Below are 23,449 nucleotides of genomic sequence, written 5' to 3'. Positions count from 1 at the left end.
GCTGTGCTGCACCCCTGCAACACACTCAAACACTCCTGGATACATAAAGGAAGCAGTTTGTGTTGCAAGTCCAAAAGTATTCAGTATGAACTTGTTACAGGGGAGCTCGGAGTGGGGTCGGGGTAGGATGAGGGTGGGGGGCTTCCACAATGACGTTGCTGGAGAGGACTGCTTGATCACTGGGTCTGGAAACTGCCTTTGGACTGGCCATTTGTGCTGTGTTTGAAGAGCTCTTTGTTGATGGAGAGTTTCTTTGGGGTTTTGTTTGGATTTTTTTGTTCTGTTTTGTTTTTGGCATATTTGATTCTTGTGACTCATGTAGCCTGAAGGCTCCTCAGAAACGCTGATATCCATCCAAGCAAGAGCAGTTTTCCGAGGCCCTCAAGAAGTCTATGAACCTCTTCTGTGTGCTGGGCCTCCCTCTGCTGGTCCAGCCAGCTGTGGATGAGCCCAGCCCTGGGTCATTGCTGCACAGAGAAGTCTGATCATTCCTGCCTGAGACTTAGAGGATCCCTGGAATCCCTGCCACCAGGCTTTGAGGTCAGAGATCACTCTGAGACTGGACACCTGGGAACATGCCTGAAAGGCCATCACTCGCCCAAATTTGTATGAACAAGGACACTTGTCCACAGGGATCTGGGGCTTGATTTCTATTGGAAGAAATACATTGAAAACTATGAAAATGCCAGACACCAGGAGGAAGGAGGCAAAACAGCAACTTGGTGCATGCCCAGGAGTAAAGGGCAAAGCAGGACAGACCTGAATGAACCTGATGGCCGTGTCAGCAGGAAGACTTTTTTGGGAACAGTTATTTGAATCAAAAGGTAAAGTGCAGAATGGAACAGAGCTTCTTGGTAAATGGGCATGTTTTCACTCCCAGGACATATTAATGTTTAAAAGCACACATGGGTATGTGTATGAACAGCTTTAATTGCTTGGAAATGTAACCAAAAGTTTACCTGTTTTTCAGGATATGATGAGATCACCTTAAGGGTCACCTGCCTGGGGAAGAAGCTGGGAGGGAACCTTCTCGGCTTCCTGGCAGCTGCATCGTGTCCAGCAGAGTTTGGAAGCATCCCACTCTCCTAGAATCTGCTGACACAGAGAAGCCAACAGAAAGATTTCAGGTTGGTTTCCATTACATTTTGGTCCCTGGTTTTTACCTCAGAAAATTAGTCCAACTGGAGAAATAGCCACCAAGGTGGCTCTCCACCTAAGGTATGGATTCTTCAAGTTGTAATCACATTTCCTAGGAGAAAGGATAAAATACATCCTTCAAGTGACAATTATGACAAGATGGTTCAAACTCCCCTGCATGTGAGGGGCAGTGCCCAAGCAGTTATGGAATCTGATGGTTGGCCGAGTGCATTTAGAGGCTAAGCAATTTATTTTTCATTCTTTGTTCAGATACAGAAAGTTCACACTTTCGAGACACTATTTTAAAAGTGGGTGCCAAAGAAAAGCAGTGAATAAAGAGCAGTCCACACCTCTCCATATATCCACAATCTTTCCCTTCATTATGTCCCATCTCTCTTGAAACAGAAATCTCCCTAAAGATATTTGCTAAGTTGCTGTTCTCCTGCCCTCCCTTCAACCTGGAAGTGCAGTTACCAGCTTCAACCAGAAATAGAGAAGCCCTGGGTTAATCCATAATTTGCTAACTGTGGATATGTATCAAATATCCAGGACAATTCATGATGTATTAATTCTTTGGAAGAAATAAAATAAATATCTCAAGAGATTTATGTTATCTTGAGGTAATTATTTTAACATAAAAACCTGGGGAGTTCCTGTTGTGGTGCAGCAGAAACGAATCCGACTAGGAACCATGATGTTGAGGGGTCCATCCCTGGCCTCGCTCAGTGGATTAAGGATCCAGCATTGCCATGAGTTCTGGTGTAGGTTGCAGATGTGGTTTGGATCTGGCACTGCTGTAGCTGTGATGTAGGCTGGCAACTGTAGCTCCGATTAAACCCCTAGCCTGGGAACTTCCATATGCCGCGGTTGTGGCCCCAAAAAACACACACAAAACAAACAAACAAACAAAAAAACCCACATAAAACCTATCCCTAGACATATAAGAAATAAAATGAAGGAAATCATTTGATGAAATCTGTGAAAGGAAATTAATTAATTAAAGGAAGCAGAAAATGAAGTATTTCCATACAAATTAAATAAAAGCATCAGATGTAGGTCAATGTGCCAGTAAACGTTCCAAGATGAAGGACAACCTTTACATCTGCTTGGTACAAAACAGTAACTGCCATGCATGTCCGCTGACAGAATATGTGACGTGGTGAGCACTACCAAGGATATGAAATTTTGCTATTTAGTTGCCTTGATTTCAATGTAGTGGCCATGTGAGGCTTGTAGTTACTGTATTGGACAGCACAAGTCTAGGATCTTAGGTGAGGCAGATAAAGTAAAGAGATTCAAAACAGTAATGTTGGAGTTAGAAAAAAAAGGGGCATGAACCATCAAAAGCAGGAAACCAGAGTGGCAAAATAAATGTTGACACAATGTAATTTAGAGAGCATAAGAAGCTGCTTTGATAGGACAAGTAGCTGAAGACAATAGGACTTATCAAAATTTAATTGAATGAAGCCAGATCACATCTCACAGTTGGGAGAACTCACCAAAATCCGAAATTGGAGGAGCTGTTGAAACCAAATGGGTTCTGAGCAAGTTCCCCAGCCGGCAGTTAATTCCTCTTCCTCCAGTGTCCCAGACTGTCCAGTGTCTCCTTCTCTGGACCAGTGCAGCTCTTTGTCTGTTTGATTCCCTTTATACCTGCAGGACAATTTATAACCCAGTCTGGGCTAGTCTCCAGGGATACACCCTATCTAGAAGGTTACTGACCCTAATATGGTTTCAGTCTGGGAAATACACCCTGTTCAATTTGATTGGATTTCCTCGATTAATGCAAAGTTGTAACCTCATGCAAATCTGGAGATCAAAATGTAAGGACATTTTGGAAAAAAAGAATCCATTCATTCTTTTCTTACTCATAAGTACTTTTGAGTGTGTTCTGTACACTGGGAAACATTCTGTGTCTTCCAAATAAGCAGGGCCTCAGGCAAGGGGATTCTGTGGAAATGGAGCTAGAATTCCCTGGGAGAAATATAGAATTGAAAATAAAATGCAGGGAGTTCCGGAGTTCCCGTTGTGGCGCAGTGGTTAACGAATCCGACTAGGAGCCATGAGGTTGCGGGTTCGGTCCCTGCCCTTGCTCAGTGGGTTAACGATCCGGCGTTGCCGTGAGCTGTGGTGTAGGTTGCAGACGCGGCTCGGATCCCGCGTTGCTGTGGCTCTGGCGTAGGCTGGCAGCTACAGCTCCGATTCAACCCCTAGCCTGGGAACCTCCATGTGCCGTGGGAGCGGCCCAAGAAATAGCAACAATAATAACAACAACAACAACAACAACAACAACAAAAAAAAGACAAAGACAAAAAAAAAAAAAAAATGCAGGGAGTTCCCATTTTGGCTTAGTATGTTAAAAACCAGGCTAGTACTCATGAGGATGCAGTTCGATCCCTGGCTTTGATCAGTGGGTTATGGATGTGGTGTTGCCATGAGCTGTGCTGTAGGTTTCCCATCTGCTGTTGCTGTGGCTGTGGTGTGGGCCAGCAGCTGCAGCTCCAATTCCACCCCTAGCCTGGGAACTTTCCTATGCTACGGGTGCATCCCTAAAAAAGTAAAATATCATAAAATAAAATAATAAAATAAAACAATTTTTCTCCATTTTCCCAGCAATCCTTTCACATGTGTCACTATTTTGGTTCCCAGAGGGCAGACAAAAAGGGGTTCTGTGTGCTGGATATTTTTTCAGGATGATCTCGGAGTGAAAAGTCTTTGGAAATGATGAGGAGGGAGAAATACATGCAAATGGGAAGTCGAGCTGCGCCTCAGCCTTGAACAAGAGCCTGTCAACTCCACAGGTTGCGGCGGGGTCCTAACCTGGTCCTTTGTATCTGTGTGAATGGGGCCAGAGCATCCAGAGCAGTATCTTCCCTCCCACTGCCACTCCCTGCATGTCCCCCCTTCTGGGGAGGCTGTCCCCTGAAGGCAGGTGGTTCTTTGGAGCTGATCATCTTTGCCGGTGCTGACATCAAGTCCTCCAGTGAGCCCATGACAGGTCCCACAGCCCTGTCACCATGCAGATGGAGGGTGATGAGGATGCTGACCTACAGCAACTCTGTCCCTAGCAGGGTCTAGAGGTCTGAGTCCTGTGGGCCTGCCAGCTGCAGCTGGCAGGAATGCAGCTTTGTGTGAGGGGGGACAAAACCTGAGCGAGGCTTCAGTGCTAGGTGTGGCCAGGATCTGCCTCCCCAGGTGGACCACACCCTGTCAGCCAGCTGCCCTCACCGCTGAGAGCTGATAGTGTCTGGTGGGGTTCCATGCTCAAGGTCTCCCTTTGCCCTTCAGCCTCTGCTCCCACGGCTGCGGAGGACCAAAGTTCCCATTGCTCTCCAAGGGATAGGATGGTGGCTTTATCTTCCTGCCAATAGGCTTTGCCCTTGTGGAACATACTCCTCTGTTGAACCCAGAACTGTGACAGCTACCCCCTGAGAAATAATGTCATTACCTCTTCCCCCATCAGGGACGTCTGTCCTCTCATCTCCATAACTGCAGGGTTATCACATGAATATATACATTTCCCTCGCCATGATCATCATCAGCATCATCCTTACTGTTGTTCATCTTCACTATTTCCACCACAACTTTCCTATATATATTATATTAGATGATGGTTGTTGATCTACAATGCTGAGGGGATTCTCTTGAGGGAAATGTTTCCTGAGCATCACATGATATTTTTGCTTGTGAGGAACATCCTGAAACATGTCAAGCCAGTCTCCAAAGTCAGCACCAACCCTTTATACTACAAGGCATGAAATAGACTAGTAACAGAGTTATAATGTACAACAATGGCTGTATAGCCAATATTTATAATTACTTTACATGCAGTATTATTGATAAAAACACTGAATGACTGAGTTGTATACTTGAAATGAATATCATACCTTATATCAACTGTACATAAATGAAAAAATGAATAAAAAATAATAAATAAAACAATAACATAATAAATAACAAACAATAAACGCAATAAAATAATAAATAAAACATAACAAACACAAAAAAGAATGAGCCAACTTTTCTTTTTTAGGGCTGAACCAGCAGCATAGGGAAGTTCCCAGACTAAGGGGCAAATGGGAGCTACAGATCCTGGCCTACACCACATCCACACCAATGCAGGATGTGAGCTGCATCTATGAACTACACCAAAGCTCAGAGCAGTGGGATCCTTAACCCACTCACTGAGTGAGGCAGGGATCGAATCCCCATCCTTACAGAACCTAGTCAGATTCATTTCCACTGTACAGCAACAAGACTCCCTGAACCAACTTTAGGAGCTGATTGTGTTCCCATCCCCCACATTCATATGGGAATCCCTCACCTTTAATACATCAGGCTGGGCCTGTATACCAGATGAGAAGGGGCAGATAAAGTGGTGGTTAGGTTACAGTGACCCTCTGGGTGGGTCCCTCATCCAATCAGACTGATGTCCCTAGAAGAAAATCAAGAGACTCCAGGGTGTGTGGAGGGGAAAGGCCATGTGAGGACACAGAAAGTCCTTAGCAGTCCACACTCTGTGGACAGAGGGCTCGCAGAAAACAAACCCACCTACACCCTGACCTGGGGACTTCTGGCCTCCAGCACTGTGCTCCGTTAGAAGCAAAAGCATCGGATAGCAATTTTTTAAAAGAGTTACAGTTCTAGGAGTTTTCCTGTGGCCTGTGGTGAAGGATCTGGTGTTGTCACTGCTGTGGCGCAGGTTCTATCCCTTGCCCAGGAACTACTGCGTGTGGGGCCTGGCCAAAAAAAAATCCAGTTCTATACACATTCTGGGTTGGAAGTAAAGGGATCTGCCTATGTAGCATGTGAACTCACTTTGCAAAATGCTCATCTAGTTCATGAAAAACTAAATGTCCCATACTCCTGGGATCACTTGAAATGACTCTGAAAGCCAGGGGATATTCATAAACTATTTAAATTTAAATCAAAAACTCTCGGAGTTCCCGTCGTGGCGCAGTGGTTAACGAATCCGACTAGGAACCATGGGGTTGCGGGTTCGGTCCCTGCCCTTGCTCAGTGGGTTAACGATCCGGCGTTGCCGTGAGCTGTGGTGTAGGTTGCAGACGCGGCTCGGATCCAGCGTTGCTGTGGCTCTGGCGTAGGCCGGTGGCTACAGCTCCGATTCAACCCCTAGCCTGGGAACCTCCATATGCCGCGGGAGCGGCCCAAGAAATAGCAACAACAACAACAACAACAACAAAACAACAACAAAAAGACAAAGACAAAAAAAAAAAAAAAAAAAAAAAAAAAAAAAAAAAACTCTCAAGAAAACCTGTCTGGAAAGAGTACAGTGGAAATTAGAGTTGAGAAAGTGGTGTAAAAATATTTGTTTTTCCTTTGGGTGAGGGTGGCCTAAAGGGCAGAAATCTTTTGAAGCAGTTTGTTATGAACTGAATCGTGGTCCTCCCCACTTCCCCAAAATGAGTGGGTTGAGCAAGGCTAAGGCCTGTATCTACTTGGCCCCAACTCATTCATATTCGGAGCATCTTTACACATAACCCCATCAGAGCTGTTTCCAAGGGTTTGTGAACAGAAATCCTTGTATTCATTCCTCGGTCAGGGGATTAAGAGTGGCCACGCCCACAGCCCATAATCCAATCCAGAGCTCGCAGCGGATTGGATCTTGGCCCTGACGCGAGTGGGATGGGCTATAAAAGGGCTGGTGGAGCGCCCAAAGGGGCCATTTGCAGACAGTCCTGGGGAAGGCCGCGTCCTTGTGCAGCGCAGCTCTGAGATAGGAAGTCTTGGGCGGTCATCTGCAGTCATGGAGGTTGCTTCTCTTGGCTGGGGCCAGGAGCGTCTGCCCAACATCTTTCCACCAAAACGCACATCTCCGTGGTCAGCTGCAGCTGTTGATTTGCCTTGGGGACCCTCTGGACCCGAGAAACCATCGCCATCATCCCAGGCACTTTGCAACCAGCAGGCTGATGCGGCTCCTGTGGCGGCAGTAGGACCGGTGCCCACAAAGGGGCCTCTGAGTTGGAGACCATCCGTGGTGGGTGCTGGGCTTCAGAACCTGGGCAACACGTGCTATGTGAACGCAGTGCTGCAGTGTCTGACACACACGCCCCCCTGGCCATCTCTCTGCTGAATGGGCAGCACCAGAGAGCCTGCCAGAAGCAGCCCTTCTGCATGCTGTGTGCTGTGCGAGCTCACGTGACCCGAGCCCTCCTGCATCCCGGAGATGTCATCCAGCCTCGGAAGGACCTGGTCGCCAGCTTCCACAGACACAGGCAGGAAGATGCCCACGAGTTCCTAATGTTCGCTCTGGATGCCATGCAGAGATGTCCCTCGGAAGACACCCTCATCCAGCAAATCTTTGGAGGGTGCTGGAGATCTCAGATCCAGTGTCTCCGCTGTCTTGGTGTTTCAGACACTTTTGACCCTTATCTGGACGTCACCCTGGATATCACGGCAGCTCAGAGTGTGGAGCAAGCCCTGAGAGAGCTGGTGAAGGCTGAAAAACTGGACGGGGAAAATGCCTACCATTGTGGTGTTTGTCTCAGGAAGGGACCCGCCACCAAGAGGCTGACTTTGCACAGGGCCTCCAAGGTCCTGATCCTTGTGCTGAAGCGGTTCACGGATGTCACTGGCGACAAGATGGACAAGAAAGTGCGATACCCTGAGCACCTGGACCTGCAGCCCTACCTGTCTGTGCAGAAGGCCGGAGCCCTGGACTACGAGCTCTTCGCTGTGCTGGTGCACTCTGGGTGGACCTGTCACCAAGGACACTACTTCTGCTACATCAGAGCGGGAAATGGCTGGTGGTACAGAATGGATGATTCGAAGGTCACCGCCTGTGACACTGCTTCTGCCCTGAGCCAAAGCGCCTATGTCCTCTTTTACATCCAGAGGGGCGAGCTGGAAAGAGCCACCGGTGGAGCGTCAGCAGACAGGGCACCTCGGTCTCCGGGAGCTGATCCTATAGGCAGGGATGCAGCGGTTGGGGAGCCCAGAAGCCCCTCCAGCATCAGAGTGTCTGCATCGGAGGGGCCTCTGGCAGAAACTGACATCCAGGAGATCACCTTGGAGCAGTGGAGACGCCACCAGGAACACAGCCGACCTAAGGCTGAATTCAACCTCAGGAAAGTAGAGCCTGCCCTCCCGACCAATGCAGTCGTCATCCACAGGTCGAAATTCGGAGATGGGACCGGAAGGAAACTGCCCGCACAGGAAAACTGCGGGTCAGCACTTCAACCAGGGACGCCCCACCTGAGGGCGCAACGAACATGGGGAGCATCCCTTGTCTGGAAGGGAGGACCAAGGCCTCCAAGAAAAAGAACAAGAAGAAGCAGAGGCCTCTGGCACTGCAGTGAGCTGTGCTGCACCCCTGCAACACACTCAAACACTCCTGGATACATAAAGGAAGCAGTTTGTGTTGCAAGTCCAAAAGTATTCAGTATGAACTTGTTACAGGGGAGCTCGGAGTGGGGTCGGGGGTAGGATGAGGGTGGGGGGCTTCCACAATGACGTTGCTGGAGAGGACTGCTTGATCACTGGGTCTGGAAACTGCCTTTGGACTGGCCATTTGTGCTGTGTTTGAAGAGCTCTTTGTTGATGGAGAGTTTCTTTGGGTTTTGTTTGGATTTTTTTGTTCTGTTTTGTTTTGGCATATTTGATTCTTGTGACTCATGTAGCCTGAAGGCTCCTCAGAAACGCTGATATCCATCCAAGCAAGAGCAGTTTTCCGAGGCCCTCAAGAAGTCTATGAACCTCTTCTGTGTGCTGGGCCTCCCTCTGCTGGTCCAGCCAGCTGTGGATGAGCCCAGCCCTGGGTCATTGCTGCACAGAGAAGTCTGATCATTCCTGCCTGAGACTTAGAGGATCCCTGGAATCCCTGCCACCAGGCTTTGAGGTCAGAGATCACTCCGAGACTGGACACCTGGGAACATGCCTGAAAGGCCATCACTCGCCCAAATTTGTATGAACAAGGACACTTGTCCACAGGGATCTGGGGCTTGATTTCTATTGGAAGAAATACATTGAAAACTATGAAAATGCCAGACACCAGGAGGAAGGAGGCAAAACAGCAACTTGGTGCATGCCCAGGAGTAAAGGGCAAAGCAGGACAGACCTGAATGAACCTGATGGCCGTGTCAGCAGGAAGACTTTTTTGGGAACAGTTATTTGAATCAAAAGGTAAAGTGCAGAATGGAACAGAGCTTCTTGGTAAATGGGCATGTTTTCACTCCCAGGACATATTAATGTTTAAAAGCACACATGGGTATGTGTATGAACAGCTTTAATTGCTTGGAAATGTAACCAAAAGTTTACCTGTTTTTCAGGATATGATGAGATCACCTTAAGGGTCACCTGCCTGGGGAAGAAGCTGGGAGGGAACCTTCTCGGCTTCCTGGCAGCTGCATCGTGTCCAGCAGAGTTTGGAAGCATCCCACTCTCCTAGAATCTGCTGACACAGAGAAGCCAACAGAAAGATTTCAGGTTGGTTTCCATTACATTTTGGTCCCTGGTTTTTACCTCAGAAAATTAGTCCAACTGGAGAAATAGCCACCAAGGTGGCTCTCCACCTAAGGTATGGATTCTTCAAGTTGTAATCACATTTCCTAGGAGAAAGGATAAAATACATCCTTCAAGTGACAATTATGACAAGATGGTTCAAACTCCCCTGCATGTGAGGGGCAGTGCCCAAGCAGTTATGGAATCTGATGGTTGGCCGAGTGCATTTAGAGGCTAAGCAATTTATTTTTCATTCTTTGTTCAGATACAGAAAGTTCACACTTTCGAGACACTATTTTAAAAGTGGGTGCCAAAGAAAAGCAGTGAATAAAGAGCAGTCCACACCTCTCCATATATCCACAATCTTTCCCTTCATTATGTCCCATCTCTCTTGAAACAGAAATCTCCCTAAAGATATTTGCTAAGTTGCTGTTCTCCTGCCCTCCCTTCAACCTGGAAGTGCAGTTACCAGCTTCAACCAGAAATAGAGAAGCCCTGGGTTAATCCATAATTTGCTAACTGTGGATATGTATCAAATATCCAGGACAATTCATGATGTATTAATTCTTTGGAAGAAATAAAATAAATATCTCAAGAGATTTATGTTATCTTGAGGTAATTATTTTAACATAAAAACCTGGGGAGTTCCTGTTGTGGTGCAGCAGAAACGAATCCGACTAGGAACCATGATGTTGAGGGGTCCATCCCTGGCCTCGCTCAGTGGATTAAGGATCCAGCATTGCCATGAGTTCTGGTGTAGGTTGCAGATGTGGTTTGGATCTGGCACTGCTGTAGCTGTGATGTAGGCTGGCAACTGTAGCTCCGATTAAACCCCTAGCCTGGGAACTTCCATATGCCGCGGTTGTGGCCCCAAAAAACACACACAAAACAAACAAACAAACAAAAAAACCCACATAAAACCTATCCCTAGACATATAAGAAATAAAATGAAGGAAATCATTTGATGAAATCTGTGAAAGGAAATTAATTAATTAAAGGAAGCAGAAAATGAAGTATTTCCATACAAATTAAATAAAAGCATCAGATGTAGGTCAATGTGCCAGTAAACGTTCCAAGATGAAGGACAACCTTTACATCTGCTTGGTACAAAACAGTAACTGCCATGCATGTCCGCTGACAGAATATGTGACGTGGTGAGCACTACCAAGGATATGAAATTTTGCTATTTAGTTGCCTTGATTTCAATGTAGTGGCCATGTGAGGCTTGTAGTTACTGTATTGGACAGCACAAGTCTAGGATCTTAGGTGAGGCAGATAAAGTAAAGAGATTCAAAACAGTAATGTTGGAGTTAGAAAAAAAAGGGGCATGAACCATCAAAAGCAGGAAACCAGAGTGGCAAAATAAATGTTGACACAATGTAATTTAGAGAGCATAAGAAGCTGCTTTGATAGGACAAGTAGCTGAAGACAATAGGACTTATCAAAATTTAATTGAATGAAGCCAGATCACATCTCACAGTTGGGAGAACTCACCAAAATCCGAAATTGGAGGAGCTGTTGAAACCAAATGGGTTCTGAGCAAGTTCCCCAGCCGGCAGTTAATTCCTCTTCCTCCAGTGTCCCAGACTGTCCAGTGTCTCCTTCTCTGGACCAGTGCAGCTCTTTGTCTGTTTGATTCCCTTTATACCTGCAGGACAATTTATAACCCAGTCTGGGCTAGTCTCCAGGGATACACCCTATCTAGAAGGTTACTGACCCTAATATGGTTTCAGTCTGGGAAATACACCCTGTTCAATTTGATTGGATTTCCTCGATTAATGCAAAGTTGTAACCTCATGCAAATCTGGAGATCAAAATGTAAGGACATTTTGGAAAAAAAGAATCCATTCATTCTTTTCTTACTCATAAGTACTTTTGAGTGTGTTCTGTACACTGGGAAACATTCTGTGTCTTCCAAATAAGCAGGGCCTCAGGCAAGGGGATTCTGTGGAAATGGAGCTGGAATTCCCTGGGAGAAATATAGAATTGAAAATAAAATGCAGGGAGTTCCGGAGTTCCCGTTGTGGCGCAGTGGTTAACGAATCCGACTAGGAGCCATGAGGTTGCGGGTTCGGTCCCTGCCCTTGCTCAGTGGGTTAACGATCCGGCGTTGCCGTGAGCTGTGGTGTAGGTTGCAGACGCGGCTCGGATCCCGCGTTGCTGTGGCTCTGGCGTAGGCTGGCAGCTACAGCTCCGATTCAACCCCTAGCCTGGGAACCTCCATGTGCCGTGGGAGCGGCCCAAGAAATAGCAACAATAATAACAACAACAACAACAACAACAACAACAAAAAAAGACAAAAGACAAAAAAAAAAAAAAATGCAGGGAGTTCCCATTTTGGCTTAGTATGTTAAAAACCAGGCTAGTACTCATGAGGATGCAGTTCGATCCCTGGCTTTGATCAGTGGGTTATGGATGTGGTGTTGCCATGAGCTGTGCTGTAGGTTTCCCATCTGCTGTTGCTGTGGCTGTGGTGTGGGCCAGCAGCTGCAGCTCCAATTCCACCCCTAGCCTGGGAACTTTCCTATGCTACGGGTGCATCCCTAAAAAGTAAAATATCATAAAATAAAATAATAAAATAAAACAATTTTTCTCCATTTTCCCAGCAATCCTTTCACATGTGTCACTATTTTGGTTCCCAGAGGGCAGACAAAAAGGGGTTCTGTGTGCTGGATATTTTTTCAGGATGATCTCGGAGTGAAAAGTCTTTGGAAATGATGAGGAGGGAGAAATACATGCAAATGGGAAGTCGAGCTGCGCCTCAGCCTTGAACAAGAGCCTGTCAACTCCACAGGTTGCGGCGGGGTCCTAACCTGGTCCTTTGTATCTGTGTGAATGGGCCAGAGCATCCAGAGCAGTATCTTCCCTCCCACTGCCACTCCCTGCATGTCCCCCCCTTCTGGGGAGGCTGTCCCCTGAAGGCAGGTGGTTCTTTGGAGCTGATCATCTTTGCCGGTGCTGACATCAAGTCCTCCAGTGAGCCCATGACAGGTCCCACAGCCCTGTCACCATGCAGATGGAGGGTGATGAGGATGCTGACCTACAGCAACTCTGTCCCTAGCAGGGTCTAGAGGTCTGAGTCCTGTGGGCCTGCCAGCTGCAGCTGGCAGGAATGCAGCTTTGTGTGAGGGGGACAAAACCTGAGCGAGGCTTCAGTGCTAGGTGTGGCCAGGATCTGCCTCCCCAGGTGGACCACACCCTGTCAGCCAGCTGCCCTCACCGCTGAGAGCTGATAGTGTCTGGTGGGGTTCCATGCTCAAGGTCTCCCTTTGCCCTTCAGCCTCTGCTCCCACGGCTGCGGAGGACCAAAGTTCCCATTGCTCTCCAAGGGATAGGATGGTGGCTTTATCTTCCTGCCAATAGGCTTTGCCCTTGTGGAACATACTCCTCTGTTGAACCCAGAACTGTGACAGCTACCCCTGAGAAATAATGTCATTACCTCTTCCCCCATCAGGGACGTCTGTCCTCTCATCTCCATAACTGCAGGGTTATCACATGAATATATACATTTCCCTCGCCATGATCATCATCAGCATCATCCTTACTGTTGTTCATCTTCACTATTTCCACCACAACGTTCCTATATATATTATATTAGATGATGGTTGTTGATCTACAATGCTGAGGGGATTCTCTTGAGGGAAATGTTTCCTGAGCATCACATGATATTTTTGCTTGTGAGGAACATCCTGAAACATGTCAAGCCAGTCTCCAAAGTCAGCACCAACCCTTTATACTACAAGGCATGAAATAGACTAGTAACAGAGTTATAATGTACAACAATGGCTGTATAGCCAATATTTATAATTACTTTACATGCAGTATTATTGATAAAAACACTGAATGACTGAGTTGTATACTTGAAATGAATATCATACCTTATATCAACTGTACATAAATGAAAAAATGAATAAAAATAATAAATAAAACAATAACATAATAAATAACAAACAATAAACACAATAAAATAATAAATAAAACATAACAAACACAAAAAAGAATGAGCCAACTTTTCTTTTTTAGGGCTGAACCAGCAGCATAGGGAAGTTCCCAGACTAAGGGGCAAATGGGAGCTACAGATCCTGGCCTACACCACATCCACACCAATGCAGGATGTGAGCTGCATCTATGAACTACACCAAAGCTCAGAGCAGTGGGATCCTTAACCCACTCACTGAGTGAGGCAGGGATCGAATCCCCATCCTTACAGAACCTAGTCAGATTCATTTCCACTGTACAGCAACAAGACTCCCTGAACCAACTTTAGGAGCTGATTGTGTTCCCATCCCCCACATTCATATGGGAATCCCTCACCTTTAATACATCAGGCTGGGCCTGTATACCAGATGAGAAGGGGCAGATAAAGTGGTGGTTAGGTTACAGTGACCCTCTGGGGTGGGTCCCTCATCCAATCAGACTGATGTCCCTAGAAGAAAATCAAGAGACTCCAGGGTGTGTGGAGGGAAAGGCCATGTGAGGACACAGAAAGTCCTTAGCAGTCCACACTCTGTGGACAGAGGGCTCGCAGAAAACAAACCCACCTACACCCTGACCTGGGGACTTCTGGCCTCCAGCACTGTGCTCCGTTAGAAGCAAAAGCATCGGATAGCAATTTTTTAAAAGAGTTACAGTTCTAGGAGTTTTCCTGTGGCCTGTGGTGAAGGATCTGGTGTTGTCACTGCTGTGGCGCAGGTTCTATCCCTTGCCCAGGAACTACTGCGTGTGGGGCCTGGCCAAAAAAAAATCCAGTTCTATACACATTCTGGGTTGGAAGTAAAGGGATCTGCCTATGTAGCATGTGAACTCACTTTGCAAAATGCTCATCTAGTTCATGAAAAACTAAATGTCCCATACTCCTGGGATCACTTGAAATGACTCTGAAAGCCAGGGATATTCATAAACTATTTAAATTTAAATCAAAAACTCTCGGAGTTCCCGTCGTGGCGCAGTGGTTAACGAATCCGACTAGGAACCATGAGGTTGCGGGTTCGGTCCCTGCCCTTGCTCAGTGGGTTAACGATCCGGCGTTGCCGTGAGCTGTGGTGTAGGTTGCAGACGCGGCTCGGATCCCGCGTTGCTGTGGCTCTGGCGTAGGCTGGCAGCTACAGCTCCGATTCAACCCCTAGCCTGGGAACCTCCATGTGCCGTGGGAGCGGCCCAAGAAATAGCAACAATAATAACAACAACAACAACAACAACAACAACAAAAAAAAGACAAAAGACAAAAAAAAAAAAAAAAAAATGCAGGGAGTTCCCATTTTGGCTTAGTATGTTAAAAACCAGGCTAGTACTCATGAGGATGCAGTTCGATCCCTGGCTTGATCAGTGGGTTATGGATGTGGTGTTGCCATGAGCTGTGCTGTAGGTTTCCCATCTGCTGTTGCTGTGGCTGTGGTGTGGGCCAGCAGCTGCAGCTCCAATTCCACCCCTAGCCTGGGAACTTTCCTATGCTACGGGTGCATCCCTAAAAAAGTAAAATATCATAAAATAAAATAATAAAATAAAACAATTTTTCTCCATTTTCCCAGCAATCCTTTCACATGTGTCACTATTTTGGTTCCCAGAGGCAGACAAAAAGGGTTCTGTGTGCTGGATATTTTTTCAGGATGATCTCGGAGTGAAAAGTCTTTGGAAATGATGAGGAGGGAGAAATACATGCAAATGGGAAGTCGAGCTGCGCCTCAGCCTTGAACAAGAGCCTGTCAACTCCACAGGTTGCGGCGGGGTCCTAACCTGGTCCTTTGTATCTGTGTGAATGGGCCAGAGCATCCAGAGCAGTATCTTCCCTCCCACTGCCACTCCCTGCATGTCCCCCCCTTCTGGGGAGGCTGTCCCTGAAGGCAGGTGTTCTTTGGAGCTGATCATCTTTGCCGGTGCTGACATCAAGTCCTCCAGTGAGCCCATGACAGGTCCCACAGCCCTGTCACCATGCAGATGGAGGTGATGAGGATGCTGACCTACAGCAACTCTGTCCCTAGCAGGGTCTAGAGGTCTGAGTCCTGTGGGCCTGCCAGCTGCAGCTGGCAGGAATGCAGCTTTGTGTGAGGGGGACAAAACCTGAGCGAGGCTTCAGTGCTAGGTGTGGCCAGGATCTGCCTCCCCAGGTGGACCACACCCTGTCAGCCAGCTGCCCTCACCGCTGAGAGCTGATAGTGTCTGGTGGGGTTCCATGCTCAAGGTCTCCCTTTGCCCTTCAGCCTCTGCTCCCACGGCTGCGGAGGACCAAAGTTCCCATTGCTCTCCAAGGGATAGGATGGTGGCTTTATCTTCCTGCCAATAGGCTTTGCCTTGTGGAACATACTCCTCTGTTGAACCCAGAACTGTGACAGCTACCCCCTGAGAAATAATGTCATTACCTCTTCCCCCATCAGGGACGTCTGTCCTCTCATCTCCATAACTGCAGGGTTATCACATGAATATATACATTTCCCTCGCCATGATCATCATCAGCATCATCCTTACTGTTGTTCATCTTCACTATTTCCACCACAACGTTCCTATATATATTATATTAGATGATGGTTGTTGATCTACAATGCTGAGGGGATTCTCTTGAGGGAAATGTTTCCTGAGCATCACATGATATTTTGCTTGTGAGGAACATCCTGAAACATGTCAAGCCAGTCTCCAAAGTCAGCACCAACCCTTTATACTACAAGGCATGAAATAGACTAGTAACAGAGTTATAATGTACAACAATGGCTGTATAGCCAATATTTTATAATTACTTTACATGCAGTATTATTGATAAAACACTGAATGACTGAGTTGTATACTTGAAATGAATATCATACCTTATATCAACTGTACATAAATGAAAAAATGAATAAAAAATAATAAATAAACAATAACATAATAAATAACAAACAATAAACACAATAAAATAATAAATAAAACATAACAAACACAAAAAGAATGAGCCAACTTTTCTTTTTTAGGGCTGAACCAGCAGCATAGGGAAGTTCCCAGACTAAGGGCAAATGGGAGCTACAGATCCTGGCCTACACCACATCCACACCAATGCAGGATGTGAGCTGCATCTATGAACTACACCAAAGCTCAGAGCAGTGGGATCCTTAACCCACTCACTGAGTGAGGCAGGGATCGAATCCCCATCCTTACAGAACCTAGTCAGATTCATTCCACTGTACAGCAACAAGACTCCCTGAACCAACTTTAGGAGCTGATTGTGTTCCCATCCCCCACATTCATATGGGAATCCCTCACCTTTAATACATCAGGCTGGGCCTGTATACCAGATGAGAAGGGGCAGATAAAGTGGTGGTTAGGTTACAGTGACCCTCTGGGTGGTCCCTCATCCAATCAGACTGATGTCCCTAGAAGAAAATCAAGAGACTCCAGGGTGTGTGGAGGGGAAAGGCCATGTGAGGACACAGAAAGTCCTTAGCAGTCCACACTCTGTGGACAGAGGGCTCGCAGAAAACAAACCCACCTACACCCTGACCTGGGACTTCTGGCCTCCAGCACTGTGCTCCGTTAGAAGCAAAAGCATCGGATAGCAATTTTTTTAAAAGAGTTACAGTTCTAGGAGTTTTCCTGTGGCCTGTGGTGAAGGATCTGGTGTTGTCACTGCTGTGGCGCAGGTTCTATCCCTTGCCCAGGAACTACTGCGTGTGGGGCCTGGCCAAAAAAAAATCCAGTTCTATACACATTCTGGGTTGGAAGTAAAGGGATCTGCCTATGTAGCATGTGAACTCACTTTGCAAAATGCTCATCTAGTTCATGAAAAACTAAATGTCCCATACTCCTGGATCACTTGAAATGACTCTGAAAGCCAGGGATATTCATAAACTATTTAAATTTAAATCAAAAACTCTCGGAGTTCCCGTCGTGGCGCAGTGGTTAACGAATCCGACTAGGAACCATGAGGTTGCGGGTTCGGTCCCTGCCCTTGCTCAGTGGGTTAACGATCCGGCGTTGCCGTGAGCTGTGGTGTAGGTTGCAGACGCGGCTCGGATCCCGCGTTGCTGTGGCTCTGGCGTAGGCTGGCAGCTACAGCTCCGATTCAACCCCTAGCCTGGGAACCTCCATGTGCCGTGGGAGCGGCCCAAGAAATAGCAACAATAATAACAACAACAACAACAACAACAACAACAAAAAAAAGACAAAAGACAAAAAAAAAAAAAAAATGCAGGGAGTTCCCATTTTGGCTTAGTATGTTAAAAACCAGGCTAGTACTCATGAGGATGCAGTTCGATCCCTGGCTTTGATCAGTGGGTTATGGATGTGGTGTTGCCATGAGCTGTGCTGTAGGTTTCCCATCTGCTGTTGCTGTGGCTGTGGTGTGGGCCAGCAGCTGCAGCTCCAATTCCACCCTAGCCTGGGAACTTTCCTATGCTACGGGTGCATCCCTAAAAAAGTAAAATATCATAAAATAAAATAATAAAATAAAACAATTTTTCTCCATTTTCCCAGCAATCCTTTCACATGTGTCACTATTTTGGTTCCCAGAGGGCAGACAAAAAGGGGTTCTGTGTGCTGGATATTTTTTCAGGATGATCTCGGAGTGAAAAGTCTTTGGAAATGATGAGGAGGAGAAATACATGCAAATGGGAAGTCGAGCTGCGCCTCAGCCTTGAACAAGAGCCTGTCAACTCCACAGGTTGCGGCGGGGTCCTAACCTGGTCCTTTGTATCTGTGTGAATGGGGCCAGAGCATCCAGAGCAGTATCTTCCCTCCCACTGCCACTCCCTGCATGTCCCCCCCTTCTGGGGAGGCTGTCCCCTGAAGGCAGGTGGTTCTTTGGAGCTGATCATCTTTGCCGGTGCTGACATCAAGTCCTCCAGTGAGCCCATGACAGGTCCACAGCCCTGTCACCATGCAGATGGAGGGTGATGAGGATGCTGACCTACAGCAACTCTGTCCCTAGCAGGGTCTAGAGGTCTGAGTCCTGTGGGCCTGCCAGCTGCAGCTGGCAGGAATGCAGCTTTGTGTGAGGGGGACAAAACCTGAGCGAGGCTTCAGTGCTAGGTGTGGCCAGGATCTGCCTCCCCAGGTGGACCACACCCTGTCAGCCAGCTGCCCTCACCGCTGAGAGCTGATAGTGTCTGGTGGGGTTCCATGCTCAAGGTCTCCCTTTGCCCTTCAGCCTCTGCTCCCACGGCTGCGGAGGACCAAAGTTCCCATTGCTCTCCAAGGGATAGGATGGTGGCTTTATCTTCCTGCCAATAGGCTTTGCCCTTGTGGAACATACTCCTCTGTTGAACCCAGAACTGTGACAGCTACCCCCTGAGAAATAATGTCATTACCTCTTCCCCATCAGGGACGTCTGTCCTCTCATCTCCATAACTGCAGGGTTATCACATGAATATATACATTTCCCTCGCCATGATCATCATCAGCATCATCCTTACTGTTGTTCATCTTCACTATTTCCACCACAACGTTCCTATATATATTATATTAGATGATGGTTGTTGATCTACAATGCTGAGGGGATTCTCTTGAGGGAAATGTTTCCTGAGCATCACATGATATTTTTGCTTGTGAGGAACATCCTGAAACATGTCAAGCCAGTCTCCAAAGTCAGCACCAACCCTTTATACTACAAGGCATGAAATAGACTAGTAACAGAGTTATAATGTACAACAATGGCTGTATAGCCAATATTTTATAATTACTTTACATGCAGTATTATTGATAAAAACACTGAATGACTGAGTTGTATACTTGAAATGAATATCATACCTTATATCAACTGTACATAAATGAAAAAATGAATAAAAAATAATAAATAAAACAATAACATAATAAATAACAAACAATAAACACAATAAAATAATAAATAAAACATAACAAACACAAAAAAGAATGAGCCAACTTTTCTTTTTTAGGGCTGAACCAGCAGCATAGGGAAGTTCCCAGACTAAGGGGCAAATGGGAGCTACAGATCCTGGCCTACACCACATCCACACCAATGCAGGATGTGAGCTGCATCTATGAACTACACCAAAGCTCAGAGCAGTGGGATCCTTAACCCACTCACTGAGTGAGGCAGGGATCGAATCCCATCCTTACAGAACCTAGTCAGATTCATTTCCACTGTACAGCAACAAGACTCCCTGAACCAACTTTAGGAGCTGATTGTGTTCCCATCCCCACATTCATATGGGAATCCCTCACCTTTAATACATCAGGCTGGGCCTGTATACCAGATGAGAAGGGGCAGATAAAGTGGTGGTTAGGTTACAGTGACCCTCTGGGGTGGGTCCCTCATCCAATCAGACTGATGTCCCTAGAAGAAAATCAAGAGACTCCAGGGTGTGTGGAGGGGAAAGGCCATGTGAGGACACAGAAAGTCCTTAGCAGTCCACACTCTGTGGACAGAGGGCTCGCAGAAAACAAACCCACCTACACCCTGACCTGGGGACTTCTGGCCTCCAGCACTGTGCTCCGTTAGAAGCAAAAGCATCGGATAGCAATTTTTTTAAAAGAGTTACAGTTCTAGGAGTTTTCCTGTGGCCTGTGGTGAAGGATCTGGTGTTGTCACTGCTGTGGCGCAGGTTCTATCCCTTGCCCAGGAACTACTGCGTGTGGGGCCTGGCCAAAAAAAAATCCAGTTCTATACACATTCTGGGTTGGAAGTAAAGGGATCTGCCTATGTAGCATGTGAACTCACTTTGCAAAATGCTCATCTAGTTCATGAAAAACTAAATGTCCCATACTCCTGGGATCACTTGAAATGACTCTGAAAGCCAGGGGATATTCATAAACTATTTAAATTTAAATCAAAAACTCTCGGAGTTCCCGTCGTGGCGCAGTGGTTAACGAATCCGACTAGGAACCATGAGGTTGCGGGTTCAGTCCCTGCCCTTGCTCAGTGGGTTAACGATCCGGCGTTGCCGTGAGCTGTGGTGTAGGTTGCAGACGCGGCTCGGATCCCGCGTTGCTGTGGCTCTGGCGTAGGCTGGCAGCTACAGCTCCGATTCAACCCCTAGCCTGGGAACCTCCATGTGCCGTGGGAGCGGCCCAAGAAATAGCAACAATAATAACAACAACAACAACAACAACAACAACAAAAAAAAAGACAAAAGACAAAAAAAAAAAAAAAAATGCAGGGAGTTCCCATTTTGGCTTAGTATGTTAAAAACCAGGCTAGTACTCATGAGGATGCAGTTCGATCCCTGGCTTTGATCAGTGGGTTATGGATGTGGTGTTGCCATGAGCTGTGCTGTAGGTTTCCCATCTGCTGTTGCTGTGGCTGTGGTGTGGGCCAGCAGCTGCAGCTCCAATTCCACCCCTAGCCTGGGAACTTTCCTATGCTACGGGTGCATCCCTAAAAAAGTAAAATATCATAAATAAAATAATAAAATAAAACAATTTTTCTCCATTTTCCCAGCAATCCTTTCACATGTGTCACTATTTTGGTTCCCAGAGGGCAGACAAAAAGGGGTTCTGTGTGCTGGATATTTTTTCAGGATGATCTCGGAGTGAAAAGTCTTTGGAAATGATGAGGAGGAGAAATACATGCAAATGGGAAGTCGAGCTGCGCCTCAGCCTTGAACAAGAGCCTGTCAACTCCACAGGTTGCGGCGGGGTCCTAACCTGGTCCTTTGTATCTGTGTGAATGGGGCCAGAGCATCCAGAGCAGTATCTTCCCTCCCACTGCCACTCCCTGCATGTCCCCCCCTTCTGGGGAGGCTGTCCCCTGAAGGCAGGTGGTTCTTTGGAGCTGATCATCTTTGCCGGTGCTGACATCAAGTCCTCCAGTGAGCCCATGACAGGTCCCACAGCCCTGTCACCATGCAGATGGAGGGTGATGAGGATGCTGACCTACAGCAACTCTGTCCCTAGCAGGGTCTAGAGGTCTGAGTCCTGTGGGCCTGCCAGCTGCAGCTGGCAGGAATGCAGCTTTGTGTGAGGGGGACAAAACCTGAGCGAGGCTTCAGTGCTAGGTGTGGCCAGGATCTGCCTCCCCAGGTGGACCACACCCTGTCAGCCAGCTGCCCTCACCGCTGAGAGCTGATAGTGTCTGGTGGGGTTCCATGCTCAAGGTCTCCCTTTGCCCTTCAGCCTCTGCTCCCACGGCTGCGGAGGACCAAAGTTCCCATTGCTCTCCAAGGGATAGGATGGTGGCTTTATCTTCCTGCCAATAGGCTTTGCCCTTGTGGAACATACTCCTCTGTTGAACCCAGAACTGTGACAGCTACCCCCTGAGAAATAATGTCATTACCTCTTCCCCCATCAGGGACGTCTGTCCTCTCATCTCCATAACTGCAGGGTTATCACATGAATATATACATTTCCCTCGCCATGATCATCATCAGCATCATCCTTACTGTTGTTCATCTTCACTATTTCCACCACAACGTTCCTATATATATTATATTAGATGATGGTTGTTGATCTACAATGCTGAGGGGATTCTCTTGAGGGAAATGTTTCCTGAGCATCACATGATATTTTTGCTTGTGAGGAACATCCTGAAACATGTCAAGCCAGTCTCCAAAGTCAGCACCAACCCTTTATACTACAAGGCATGAATAGACTAGTAACAGAGTTATAATGTACAACAATGGCTGTATAGCCAATATTTTATAATTACTTTACATGCAGTATTATTGATAAAAACACTGAATGACTGAGTTGTATACTTGAAATGAATATCATACCTTATATCAACTGTACATAAATGAAAAAATGAATAAAAAATAATAAATAAAACAATACATAATAAATAACAAACAATAAACACAATAAATAATAAATAAAACATAACAAACACAAAAAAGAATGAGCCAACTTTTCTTTTTTAGGGCTGAACCAGCAGCATAGGGAAGTTCCCAGACTAAGGGGCAAATGGGAGCTACAGATCCTGGCCTACACCACATCCACACCAATGCAGGATGTGAGCTGCATCTATGAACTACACCAAAGCTCAGAGCAGTGGGATCCTTAACCCACTCACTGAGTGAGGCAGGGATCGAATCCCCATCCTTACAGAACCTAGTCAGATTCATTTCCACTGTACAGCAACAAGACTCCCTGAACCAACTTTAGGAGCTGATTGTGTTCCCATCCCCCACATTCATATGGAATCCCTCACCTTTAATACATCAGGCTGGGCCTGTATACCAGATGAGAAGGGGCAGATAAAGTGGTGGTTAGTTACAGTGACCCTCTGGGGTGGGTCCCTCATCCAATCAGACTGATGTCCCTAGAAGAAAATCAAGAGACTCCAGGGTGTGTGGAGGGAAAGGCCATGTGAGGACACAGAAAGTCCTTAGCAGTCCACACTCTGTGGACAGAGGGCTCGCAGAAAACAAACCCACCTACACCCTGACCTGGGGACTTCTGGCCTCCAGCACTGTGCTCCGTTAGAAGCAAAAGCATCGGATAGCAATTTTTTTAAAAGAGTTACAGTTCTAGGAGTTTCCTGTGGCCTGTGGTGAAGGATCTGGTGTTGTCACTGCTGTGGCGCAGGTTCTATCCCTTGCCCAGGAACTACTGCGTGTGGGGCCTGGCCAAAAAAAATCCAGTTCTATACACATTCTGGGTTGGAAGTAAAGGGATCTGCCTATGTAGCATGTGAACTCACTTTGCAAAATGCTCATCTAGTTCATGAAAAACTAAATGTCCCATACTCCTGGGATCACTTGAAATGACTCTGAAAGCCAGGGGATATTCATAAACTATTTAAATTTAAATCAAAAACTCTCGGAGTTCCCGTCGTGGCGCAGTGGTTAACGAATCCGACTAGGAACCATGAGGTTGCGGGTTCGTCCCTGCCCTTGCTCAGTGGGTTAACGATCCGGCGTTGCCGTGAGCTGTGGTGTAGGTTGCAGACGCGGCTCGGATCCAGCGTTGCTGTGGCTCTGGCGTAGGCCGGTGG

General features: G+C 46.8%; 1 pseudogene; it reads left to right on the top strand.

The window, feature by feature from the left end:
• The first annotated feature begins 6,904 nt into the window (after window positions 1-6,904).
• Window positions 6,905-21,685, top strand: LOC110258493 (annotated as a pseudogene).
• Window positions 21,686-23,449: the final 1,764 nt, after the last annotated feature.

Source organism: Sus scrofa, unplaced genomic scaffold (assembly GCF_000003025.6).
Source record: "Sus scrofa isolate TJ Tabasco breed Duroc unplaced genomic scaffold, Sscrofa11.1 Contig2167, whole genome shotgun sequence".
In the NCBI taxonomy this organism is placed as follows: domain Eukaryota; kingdom Metazoa; phylum Chordata; class Mammalia; order Artiodactyla; family Suidae; genus Sus; species Sus scrofa.
Note: the sequence above shows the minus strand (reverse complement) of the source record. Positions and strands in the feature narration are given on the sequence as shown.